Here is a 9,355-nt window from a genome sequence, read left to right on the forward strand (position 1 = left end):
ACTAGAAAAATAATGTTTTGAATGTTTAATTGTTTTTAGTATTTTCTCTTAAATATTCAAATTTTTTTCTTTCAATTTTTTCCCTCAATTCTCACGATTTCTTTCAAGTTTTCAGTATTTCCTTTTCAAATTTTTATTAAATTTTCATAGTTTTGCCAGTTACAACATCTATTTTTCAAGTTTTCTGTCTGTTTTTCGTTCACTTTAAGCTGATCCTGATCTTTCCTCATAGAAACCATCCATGTTTCTGGAGGAGCTCAAACGAACACAGAGCTAAACAAACATTTTGTTTTTTTTTTTTTTTGGTTTTTTTACGTCGGCCGTTCACCAACAACCCTCTGCATTTCCCCGGACTTGGGACCGGCACACAGCAGCTCTGTGTGGTTGCATTACTAAACCAAACCTGAGTTATTATTAGTTGTTTTATCTAAAGTTAATCATTTTAGTGAGTAATAGTTACATCAAGGAATTTATTAGATTCTATCCTAGGATTACTGATTAGGTTTGCAATGAAACTTTTTTCTAGCTTAAACTTTTATTCTGTTTAACTTAAACATGAAGTTCTTGTGCTGTAAAAGACCAAGAACATATTTTTAATTAAACTTAACACAATAGACCTTTAGTTTTATTTATAATACATTTTAGATTGAAAAATTTACTCCAAAATTTACAAAAAAGTTGAATTCTGCTTAGTTCATTTTTTTTTTTTAAACCCAAATAGGCCAAGACTAAACATAGACAAAACTAAGACATTTAAAACCATTAATTTATGCAGCTTGTTTGGCTGTTTTACAACAGTAATTATACTTTGTGTCCCATTAAAGGACCAGATTGGTGGGATTTTGAAGATTGTTTGACATTTTCCTTCAGAAACTTTCCACATGAACCAACAGTCCAACATTCACAGTAAAACTGTTTATTGTTCATCAGCTGTTCGAGTCTCTTCCACAGGAATCTGTTCGTGTTCCAGAATCCAGAGAAACCTGCAGAAATATCGTTTTTCTAAAGTCTGTTCCGATCGTTGAGGTTTTTCTGTCAGACCGATTCTAAATGAGCTTCAGTTTCACCGAATGGAGAGAAAAGTCCAGTGAGTCCGGTTCAGTTTGGGTCCAATACAGCAGATGAATCTCCTTCAAACACGTCGGATCTCCATCAGCTGAATTCCAACAATCCAACTGGATTTTCCTTCATTTGTGATCCGTTTGTCTCCATGAATGATTCCGTTCATTTTGTTCTCCACATTCCCAGTTTTCCCGTTGGAGTCGTAGAGTTCATCCATTCAGGTCAAGTAGAGTTTGTAGAAAGTTTTACCACCGAGGGACCAAAAAAAGTTCTTCCATCTTGAACTCTGACAGTAATTCCCAACCGTTCACATCTCAAGAATTAAAGGATGAAGAAATCCAAAATTCAAGTTTCTGGTCCTAAAAGTTCAACATCTGAACTTCCAGTTTGGCAGATAAAGTTCCAGCAAAAAAAAAGTCATTTTTAGAATAAATAAAAGATTACATCAGACTTTAGACCAGAAACCCACACAGACTTGATCTCATTCAAAATGTTAGTTTGATGAATCACATTTGAGAAGTTTAAAACCTTTTAATACAAAAACCTTTGATGTTCTGTCATCAGGGGAACCGTTTGATCTACAAGTTGAAGAACATCAAGTTCAGGTTCATGTGAATCATCTGTCCAACAGCAGACATTCACCTTTATGGTAGATGGAATCAAACTGCTGGACCTCCAGCAGAGAAGTTTGTTTTTCCCACAATCAGAACCTCCAGCTGAAGGTCAGACGGTCTGACCAGAATCAGAAGATCAGCAATGAAACCACATTCAGGAATGACCTTTTAAGACAAAACCGTTTAAAGTCATGAAGTCAAACTAAAAAAGTCACAAGTTTGTTTTTGTACATGAAACCAGTTTACTCCCCGGTTCCTGTGGAAGAAATGCAGAAAACTGGAGTCTGAGTGAACATCTCAGGTCGTTCAGACTGAAGATTCTACAGGACTAAACCAGTTCAGATGTTTAGACAAACATCAGGATTTCAGCTGGAGCTTTTTAGGACAGAATCTCAATAAAACTTCAAGTATAAACAGATAAATGATCTTCAGAGTTAAATACAGTCAGATGAAGAGGATCCATCAACCAAACATCACTTTGACAGAAGAAATCCGTCAAGACTTTTCAAAATATTTTAACCTGAAAGAAAAAATGTTTTTGTTAACAAACCAATAAAGACTGAAGACAAACTCAAGTTTTGTTACAGAAACACCTGAAATGTGAAACTCATTGTGAACATTTGATTAAAATAGTTTGACATAAAACTTTTTAGTTTTAAACTAAAGTTGGTAGAACCATGAAAACCACATCAACCCTGAAAGAAGGAAGTCCATTCAAACGTTGGAATCAGACCTTCCAGACTCCATTTTAAAGAACACGTGTGAACTTCAAGAAGAAGTTTGTGAAGATTAGAACTTGATCAGGATTAACCAGCGATAGAAAAGCTGCTTTAGGTGATGAATCTGCAGAAATCTGGTGGCTGAAAATAACAGAAAACAGAGACTGTGCAGACCTTTGATATACAGTCAGCACTGAAGATTTGTTAGTACGTTTGAGTATTTGACATCTGTGAGAACATTAAACCGAATCAGCTGGATGAGAATCCTCGTCAGACTGAAACCAGAGTTCACAGAACCTGGAAATGCAGCTTTAGGAATCACTGAACTGAAGTTAGAAAAACCTGAAAGAACAAAGTTTAACTTTCGCTCAAAGGTTTGGAATAAAACCTGTAAATGTTCAAGAGTTTCTGAATTGCAGTTATTTAAGGTTCATTTTGATCAAACCTAAAAAAAAAGGGGGATTAGTCATCAGAATTAAAGTAAAACCTTAAAAACAAAAGGATAGAAACATCCAACTTCCATCGGGAAAACGTTTCAGTTCAGCCTGAACTGATAGAACAAACCAGAGGAACATGAACGCATCAGACGTTTCCTGCTGAGCTTTTGTTTTGAAAATCCCCAAAATCAACCTGGAAAGAAAAATGTTCCATGACATCCCATAATGAGTCGCTTCCACCCAAACACAGATATAAACCACAAGATGCTTTGAGATGAAACTAGATGGTTCATTTTTGACCGGTGACCTTAAACCGTCTCAGGTGTGTAGTTCAGGTGCAGCGCGGCCGTAAACGTACCCAGAAGATTTAAACGCTCAGAACGCACAAAATAAACGTATCCCATAATCCCTTTCAGACGTTCAGCTTCATGTATTAATTCTCTGAAGTCTTCTGGACTCAGTTCCATCTTTAGAACAAAATCATTCAAAAGTTTTTCCTCTAAATGGTGATAAAAGTTCCACTTTTGCACATTTTTCCCCAAAATCCTTCCACCTCCATGCATGATGTGGTGGACGTGTCGTATCTCTGAAGTTCGAGCCTTCCACAGTTCTGGTTCTGCTTCGGTTTGGTGTTGAAACGGGCTTCGATCGCAGCACAAACTCCTGATGAAGCCACTTCCTGTCAGTAAACCGCGTCTGAACAGAAACTCCAGGTTTTCCGTTGGAGCTTGAAGGAAATTCGCTGCATGTGGTTGAACGTCGACGCTCTGATCTCCAGTTTGGTCTCTAGGTTTGGTTTCCAGCCTCACATTGTTCCAGGACTCTAAATGGTTCGGTCCACTGATCCAGTCTTGGATTCCTGCTTTGTTCCACATTCCGCCTCAGAGCAGCTTCTGGACGTCTCAGCATCTTCACTCACTGGAGGAACTGAAGATCTGTCCTGATCTTTGAATTCTGACTTCCCGTTTCAGATAAAAGGAAGTTTTTTTAAAAAAAAAAAAAAAACAAAAAAAAAAAACAGGTGAGTTTACATTGGATTGTCCAACATTGATCTATTAAGAATGAAATTACAATCAGGTGATGTTGGCGCCTCCCTTTACAGTTTAAAAAGAAACTAAAATACAGAATTTAGAGAGAAGACGACATTTACAACAAAATTATTTGACCTTTTCTTTAGATTAAACATTTTGCTGCTACTTTAAGTGAATTTTTGTACAAGTTTTGTTTTAGTTTCGACACTAAACATGTTTTTATGTCATTTAATTTAACCTCATTTTCTTTTAATATTTCCTGCAGTTTTATGTCAATTACTGTACAAATCATTTTACATTTTTATTTATTTATAATTTTATAAGATTTAAAGTTAAGTTTTAAGTCGTAAGAAAGGCAAAGAGGAAATTCTAGAAAAGTTAAGAATTTGAAATGTAAAGGGTAAGAGATGATGAGATGAAAGGATCAGGAGAAACAGGGAAATGATCCAGACAGAAGAACAGGAAGACGGGACACCTGGACAGGTAAGGCGGCTCAGAGAGAAAAGATCTGAGCAGAAAGGAGATCCAGATAAGAGGAAGAAAAAAAACTTAGAACACAAGATCTAAAGAGAACCCAGAAACAAACAGAGCAAAAGAATTTATAACTAAGAAACTTCAGACCAACGAAGAACGGATAATCCAGAAGACCGAAGCAGATCCAGAGAAGATCCAGAGAGGAATCAGAGGATCAAAAGTAAAGACAGAAAAGATAAAAACGTGAAGAACATGATCGGACCAAGAAAGAAACCAGAAAACCCCCAGACAAACGTTCATGCATCACCAGTGCAGGTGGGCGGAGCATGCAGTCCTCCCTGATCTACAGATCCCTGGTTGTGGGCGGAGCCTTCATAGACAACAGAACCAGAAGAACCGAACCTTCAAACCAACGTTTGGAACCAATCGGTAAACCAGAACCATTGATTCCCTCTCAGAGTCCCAACCGGACCGGACCAGACATTTGAAGTTCTGAACCAATGCAGTAAAAAAGGCTCAACCACGGCGGGAAGGCCGAACACGCCGACGCAATAAGAGAAAAGGTCTTACCTGTCGGAGCGCCACCTGGAAAAGAAGCTGCACAAACGGATCCAAATAGAAGCAGGAAAGGACAGAAACTCTGATGGACCTCTAAACCAACGAGTCCTTCTCTGATGCAGCTCCAGCCCAACAACCTTGACCTCTGAGAATCTCACAGAACCGCACAGAACCTCCGAGAACCTCACAGAACCATACAGAACCCCTGAGAACCTCACAGAACCGCACAGAACGACCTCCAGACTCCAGACCTGCAGGAGTTCATCAGATCTAATCCTGAAGTTTGGATTCTTCCCAAAAACACTAAAACCTGATGCTGAACCTCAACCTGACAGACGGAAAGGAAACGGCATTGAAGGTGACTTTACCACAGAGGAGGAGGAGCTTATTGGATCAGGACGAAAAAAATTAAACCATCATGAAACATCAAATTTAAGTCACATTTTGATGCACACAAATCAGCCAAAAAACAAAGATAAAAACAAGAAACAAAGAGGCGCGGCGGCCAGAAGGTCGCACAGCGGCGGCTAGAAGGTCGTAAAGTGGGGGCGCGGCGGCCAGAAGGGACAGAATCAGCAGGAGGAGCTGGAGGAGACGTACCTTTGAGGATCTCCACGATGAAATGCTCCATCCAAATGAAATGTGTGCGTTAAAAACGTGTCACGTACCTTTGAAGATCTGAGAGGAAATCCCCAAAATGGCAGAAAATGACGAGGCGAACGCGAATCGAAGAGGCCGAAAGTCACCTTTAGTAAAAATCTAAGAACTATTAATCTATTTTATTCCACGAAACAGTTTAGATTTAGGAACTCCGAAAAAGGAGGTAAAAGAAAAATAAAATCTACAAGTTTAAGCAGATCTGGAAAAACCTGCAGGAGGAAAAGTTTCTACATTTGAGCTGAAAAAGTCCTGAAACCAGAAGTTCAATCCTCATTGTGGCCGAAGTCCCCGAGCAGAACTTCAGTGATCCAAACAGAAATAAAGTCACCTTCAATGGGAGCTCAGAAAGAGGAAAAGAGCGGCGCGGCGGCCAAACAACAAAGGAAGGACTTACAGGATGAAGATCTTCCTGGGAGGAAAAAAGACAACAAAAAAAAAAAAACACATTAGAACTTTTAAAGGATAAATTTCTAAACGTGATTTTCTAGAGTTCTGTCTCTAAAGCTCGAGGCTCAAGACTTTTAGTGCTTAAATCTTTACCTCTTTGTTCTGTACTTTGTCATTTTCCTGAACAGACACCGTTCTTCCAGCAAGGAATTCTGGGAAAGAGATGAGAACAGACGATTACGTTCTGCTTCAGCAGGAAGACTCAGACTGTCAAAAATCCTCCACAGACTCTCCGACTACTGAGGTCAAAATGACCTTTTATGAATCCAGTGTTCTAATGATGAAAATGTTGCATTTATCCCCACAAAAATTGTTCAAACGCAATGCATTTGTTTATTTTCTACAAAGAATCATTTTAAATTAAAATCTCGACAGTAAATCCTTCATCCGATGAATTAAAGCCGGAGCTGCTGCTGTAACCCAAATCCAGGATTTATGTTTGACAAGTTAAAGTTTATGTTAAATAACTTTCAATTAATTGAAAAGCTGTTTACACTGAAAAAAGTGAACAATGGATCAGTTAAAGTTCACTTGTAACATTTAAAATGATAAGTTTCCAAATTCAACATTTAAGTTAAACGTTTAATTTGATAATATTTTTAAATCCTAAACTGCAGAATTTTTGTTAATTGATCCAAAGTTTCACTTTTTATTGTTTATTCTGAAATCATTAAGTATTGATAAAAAAAAACAGGTTTTTAAAAATATTTGGAGCAGAAAAAAAGGCCTTTTAGGAACAGAAACTGAACCTTCTCTTGTGTCTTTAAGGAAGTTTTTTAGAGTCCCAGTAGTAATATTCAGCTCTTGATCGACAATTCAACTGAAATTTGAAAACATTAAAAAAAATAAACTAAAATATAATTCAACATGTCAAATTTACAAATAAAGAAAAAAAATCAATTTAATTTTAAATTGTTTTTTATGTCAGGGTTCAAATAAAGTGTATTTTTCAATTTGAATTGAATTTTTACAAGAAAGAAGACATTTCAATACATGACTTTCTTTAAATTGGTTTTACACTAACTTAAAACATATTGCATTGTAAAATTAAAATGTAAAGTTAAATTGTTAGTTGAGAATTGCTCTGAATTATGACTCAAAAGAATGTGTACAGCGTCCTGTTCTCCATGAAGAGAGTTCTCCAGCAGAAGAACAACTCCACAGAACATTTGACTCTAAAGTTTGGGTTAAAACGAAGATTTTTTTTTATTTTTGTTTTTCTCAAAATCAAACAAATCAAGCAGAACAAAGATCCACTGACCTGAAACTCCACCTCAGACGTTTCCCGCAGAACTCAACTGCTGTCCCGCACCTGCTCCCAATCATCTAAATGGGCTCTCTGCCGCAGGTGGGGCGAGCACGTGACCAGCTGCCCCTCCGGGGTCACAACCAATCAGGTTTGAAACTAGTGACGTCATGACACGGCTCCGGCGTTACTGCCCCGCCCCATTTTAAAATAAAATTAAACTACCTTCAAGCGTTCTGTAATCCTTAGATGAAATGTAGATATTTGACTCTCCAAAGTGAAGGATGCTGGGAAAAACAAGGACATTCAAGGGAAGGGCTGGTTGTGCCCTAAAATGACCTCCCTCTGCTTCTGCATAAATAAAATAAAGAAAAAAATAAAACACAAAAAAATGAATACCTAAAATAACTTAATTTAGAAATAAAAATAAATAGATAACTTAATAAAAAACTAATAATTGAATAAATACATAAAATACAAATAAATAGATGAAAAAATATTTGTTTAAAAACTCAATATAAAAATGAATAAATAAATTAAAAGAATAAATGGATGAATAAATGAAATAGGAAAATTAAAATTAAACAGATAAATAACATTTAAAAAAATAAAATATAAAAATAGAAATAAAAATAATATATAAATTATCTGAATAAATAAATAAAATAAATAAATAATAGATATAAAAACCAGAAGATTAAAAACAATTGTCTTTGAAACAGCCCAAAAGAAACTAATAACTCGCGACCAAATAAGAAAAATCCAACAACTTATATTTAAAAAAAAACTGATTGCAAAAATCGAGGGGTTTTATTTTAGGGTTTTATACCACTCAGCTGCAAACAAAAAGTTGTCAAACTTTAAAAATGTTTCTAAAGATGTTGTTCAGCAAAGACAATAAAACCGTTTTTATGAGGGAGTTTCTACAGTGTTCTATGAAAGAAGATTTATGCCAAACTGAGTAAAATATTCTGTGAGGTTTCATCCTCTTAAATGTAAGTCTGTGACGTCACGCGGTGACCTTGTGGCTCCTCCCCTCTGAGCTGAAACCACCAACGCTGTCCTCTAGAGGGAGCTACAGAGTCAGATGATGATGCAGAAGCGTTTCCAGCTTGTGGCTCCTCCCCTCTGAGCTGATCTCCTGTCATGTTCATGCTGTCAGTCCACATGGAGACAAAGAGGAAGATCCAGACATCATGATCAGAAACGTCTGCAGGATCTCTCTGCTGCTTCTCTGCTTCTCCTGTAGGTCTGACCTTCATCTGCTTCATCAAATGGACTCTTTAGTCTCTTCTTCATGTCTTTTCTTCTTTCAACACAGATGTCTCACTGAGCAGCAAAGTCCATCAGGATCCAGCAGCAGCAATATTAGGAACATCTCAGAGTTCTGCAGCTATCAGCTGTAATCACTCCGTCTCTTCATATGATACAATATTGTGGTACCAGAAGCTACAGGATGATTCTGCTCTGGATCTCATCGGATATACTCTGTATGACGGTCCAAACTATGAGGAGAAATTTAAGCAGAATTTCAAAATAAGTGGAGACGGATCAAAGAAATCGGATCTCCACCTGGAGAGGCTGAACCCTGCAGACAGCGGCGTTTATTACTGTGCAGCCAGTAGACACAGTGACTCAATGAGCTGCTTTTCTGTACAAAAACCTCTGATTCATATCAACACAAACTGAATCAGGAACACCTGCAGCAACACAGCAAACAGAACTGAAACCTTCAGGATCATTCAGAATGCTGGTTCTCTTGATGAATCTTCACCTTTGCTGTTTGCAGGCTTTAGAACAGTTTGCATTTATCTTTTATGTTGTAACTTTACAGTTTTTCAGATAAATGTGACTCAAAAAATGAATGATTTAGTTACTTTAACCAGTTGGGGGCAGTGTTCGCCCACTGAACCTCCTTGTTTGAATGGTGTTAATGGTAGTCAGTGCTAAACGTTTATTAGTCAGAGAACAGCAGAGCTGCAGAAACACAACAAACAGAGAAGCTTAGAGAGAATAGGAAAAGAGGCGGAGTCACAGTGGCCCCTCCCTCCCTGGTTTTCTGCACCAACAGAGCGTGCAAACAGAAGCAAACGTTCTCAAAGTCAAC

This window comes from Oryzias melastigma, linkage group LG22 (genome assembly GCF_002922805.2).
Source record: "Oryzias melastigma strain HK-1 linkage group LG22, ASM292280v2, whole genome shotgun sequence".
NCBI classification, from domain to species: Eukaryota; Metazoa; Chordata; class Actinopteri; order Beloniformes; family Adrianichthyidae; genus Oryzias; species Oryzias melastigma.